A 4,124-nucleotide genomic window follows, 5' to 3' on the forward strand; every position below is an offset into this window, starting at 1 on the left:
TTCTCATTTAAGTTGTCATTAAGTCGTGTCATTAAAATTGGTGCTCCTTTGAGGAGGTAGCTCTTTCTCAGATGGACTTTGCGTATCTTCCTACTTGAGGAACAGATCTTTACCATCATATCAAACAGTGTTCACTGTTATTCATAAGGTTTTCAGTGGCTAACCCGTCTGATGTACTGAGCTGCCTGTCCTTCTTTCTAGTCTGTCTTAGTCTGGAAGCACCCCTTAAACCTGTCCGCCATGAGTGACCCTGTTGGTATTTAAAATACTGGTGTCATAGCTTCCAGCATCACAACAATATACGTCACCACAGTATGACAGGCTGACAGAGGAGTGATGGCACTTATAGGTTATTGTTGTTGTTGTTAAGTGCCATCAAGTCGATTCCAACCCATAGTGACCCTGTATAGGGTTTTTGAGGAACAGCTGGTGAGCTTGAACTGCTGACCTTGCAGTTCAAATGGCTTTGAGTGGCCATGAATTTAAAGTCAAACCTATCTGCATGCTGCGTTATTCCTTCCACTCAAATTCTGCATTTCTGTTATGCATAGGGTCGCTATGAGTCTGTACCGACTCATGGCACCTAACAACAACACATTCTGCAGCATGGAAAGGTAGAACAGTTGACCAGGTTTGGGGTTTTACCAAACCAGCATAAAGAAGTGAGAGGAAACAAGGGAGTTGAAGACATCTCTGAATCTGTGATTATAATGACAGTCCATCAAATCTAAACTGTGTTAATAGAAAAGTGAGAACGTGAAGAAGGTGAAAGACAATGAGAATATGGCACCATCAAAGGTTCCATTGTGGGTGAGGAATTTTTGGAGGTGGGTAGCGAAGTGAGACCTGGAAAAAAAATAGAAGGATGTAGGAAGAGAGTGATGATTTCTGGATGGTACAAACGGTTAAACACATGGATACTAACTAAAAAGTGGGTAATTTGAACGCATCCACAGGTGCCTCTGAAAACTGGACTGGGAATCTGTTTCTGATAGGTCACAGCCTTGTAAGCCTTCTGGAGCAGTTCTACTCTACTGCACAGCAACTAGCAACAACAGAAAGAGAGTGAAATACTTGAAGCAGAGATTATAGAAGGGTTTCAGTTATTGATAATGACAAATTCTGGGGGTGACTATGGGAAGCAGTGGCTGATATAAGATGGTGGCAAACTAGATCTTTAGAGGAGAGAGGGTCAAGGAAATGAGAGTTCAAGGAATGAGAGAGTCATTAGGTGTCTATTAAAATGTCTAAAACTGGTGGTAGTTGGAGAGAGAAAAATGATTTAGGAGCTATGATATTTAAGAAACAAGAGGGAATGACTGTAACAAGGAAGGACAGTGGGTGGTAGAGTCTGAAGAAGTGAGAATCAACATAGTGGGTAGATACATATATGGAAGAGAGAGGGTGAATAATGTGGAAACAGCAAGGGGGAAAAAGAAGAAGACTTACCATCTCCAGTCTGACTTAATGCTGAGTTAATAAGCTATTAATTAGAGAGTTTTATTCCCATAGGAATGGTACCGATTCCAGAATCAGGAGCCAATGCAACCCAGAAGGTAGTATAAAATGGTCTTTAATCATCAGAGCAAGTTAGGGCACAATGCCTAAAGTTGCTGGCACTCTAACTGTATGTGTTGAATATAGCTATAAAACTTTGCCTCACTTCTTCTGATACTCACGCAAAACTCAAACCCACTGCTATCGAGTTGATTCTGATTCATAACGACCCTATATAGGGTCTCTGAAGCTGTAAATCTTTATGGGAGCAGAAAGCCTCATCTTTCTCCTGTGGACTGCTGGGGGGGTTTGAACTGCCAACCTTTCGATTGGCAGTCCAGAGCTTATCCTACACTGTCACCTGGGCTCTTCACTTCTCATACTATATATAAAATACTAAACAAGGTATATATTGTATCACAGATGACAAATGCATCCTGTATATTTATTCAATATATATTTGCGTGTTTTTATTATGTCCTATTTTAAAAATATAAAAATAGTTTCAGGAGAATGTTGTATGATAATAATAGCAAAAATGGTAATGATTATAAACAGTCTTTAATGGCACTGTGAATTGCATAATGGATGAATTAAAATGCCTTTTCTATAGTGAGATCCTACTTCTACCAACTTTACTGCAGCATGTTGGACTGACTATCTCACCAAAGAATCTCTATGATAGCCTAGGATGTCAAATTTGGCCAACAAGAAGTTGCCAGCCATAATTCTTAGGAGTTAAATTGTGCTCTATTAATTAGCTCTGGAAAGTAGATAAGTTTGTTATAATGATGGGGAAGGCCATCCATTGACTAAGTCTGGTTTTCATAGAAAGACATCTGTGCATAACTTGTTGTTTGTGGTTGTTAGGTTCCATCAAGTCAGTTCTCATAATGACCCTATGTACAACAGAACAAAATACGTCTGGTCCTGCAACACCATCACAATTGTTATAATTTAGGAGTTGCTATATGGCAAACCTATCAAGCAGAAGATTATAACTGTGAATCCAATGGTCTTTCTCTTCATTTTGTGAGTTTTGCTGATATATTCATTAATATATTTTCTTCTGGTTGTATACTTTTGCTATTTCACTTTTTTGTTCTTTCTCCAATTCCTTTAGAATAATTTATCTTCTTGCTCTTTGTGTTAGGATGTGAGAAAGAGTTTTTACATTCCTCTGATTGTTGTTGCTGTTGTTAGGTATTGTCAAGTCAGTTCTAGTTCATAGCAATCCTATGCACAACAGAATGAAATACTTCCCCGTACTGCTCCATCCTCACAATAAGTCTATGTTTGAGCTCACCATTGTAGCTACTATGTCAATCCATTGCCTTGAAAGTCTTCCTCTTTTTTGCTGACTCTACTTTTCCAAACATGATGTCCTTCTGTAGGAAATGTCCCTCAAAGTATCTGAGATGAAGTCTACTTATTCTTACTTTTAAGGAACATTCTGGCTGTACGTCCAACACAGATTTGTTAATTCTTTTGACAGTCCATGATGTATTCAATATTTTCATCAATACCATTAATTCAAATACACCAGTTATTCTAAAGGTCTTCCTTATTCACTGTCCAGATTTCAGAAGCATATGAGCCCTTTGAAAATACCATGGTCTAGATAAGGCAAACCTTAGTTCTCAAAGTGACATCTTTGCTTTTGAAATTTTGAAGAGGTCTTTTGCTGAAGAATTGCCCAGTGTGTTATATTGTTTGATTTCGTGGCTGCTGCTTCCATGGGTGTTGATTGTAGACTATAATAAAATGACATCCCTGACAACTTCTATTTTTTATTTGTTTATCATGATGTTGCTTTTTATAAAGATTTGTATTATCTTTATTTTGAAGTATAATCCATACTGAAGGGTGTATTCTTTGATCTTCACCAGTAAATGCTTCAAGTCCTCTTCACTTTTGGCATGCAAGGCTATGCCATCTGCATATTGTCTCCAATTATTATGTTTCTATAGGGAGCGCTGGTAGTGTAGTGGTTACGAGTCAGGCTGCCAACTTCAAGGTCAACAGTTCAAAACTACCAGCAGTTCCTCAGAAGAAAGATGAGGCGTTCTGCTCCTGTAAAGATTTACAGCCTCGGAAACCCTGTGCAGGGTTGCTATGAGTCAGAACTGACTCCACGGTACTTAACAATAACAACAACAACAACAATAAGTACTATTGAGTAGTGATTTTTTTTTGCAAGCTTCTTTGCTATAATACAACAAATATTATTCTTAAATATGTGCTCTGTTCATTATTAAATATATTGTTAATATTCATAATTTTGACTTTACAGTTGAGACAAGCTTTGCAGCCATGAGCAAATTAATGAACTTGCTCTAAGTCTCAGTTTTTCCATCTGTAGACTGGAAATCAAAGAGACATCTCCTTTACTTACCAGAGAAATGGAGTGCCTTATGAAAGTCATTATAGTCAATAAAGGGCAGAGTCAGTATTTGAACCCAGGTGTGTAGGACTTGGAAGCCTTTGTTTTTTCCACTACATTATGTTATATACATTAGCTCATTTAATATTTTCAACAATAACAAAAGCTGTCATTTTTTGAATACTTACTATGTAACAGACACTGTTTTACACACCTGACATGTATTATTTCATTGACGTCTTAC

At 37.8% G+C, this 4,124-nt stretch overlaps 1 pseudogene; it reads right to left on the bottom strand.

Moving 5' to 3' along the window:
• The window catches only part of LOC102814997, a 3,580-nt pseudogene extending 1,357 nt beyond the window's left edge, over positions 1-2,223 (bottom strand).
• Between the last annotated feature and the right edge of the window lie 1,901 nt (positions 2,224-4,124).

Source organism: Chrysochloris asiatica, unplaced genomic scaffold (genome assembly GCF_000296735.1).
Source record: "Chrysochloris asiatica unplaced genomic scaffold, ChrAsi1.0 scaffold00001, whole genome shotgun sequence".
NCBI lineage: Eukaryota > Metazoa > Chordata > Mammalia > Afrosoricida > Chrysochloridae > Chrysochloris > Chrysochloris asiatica.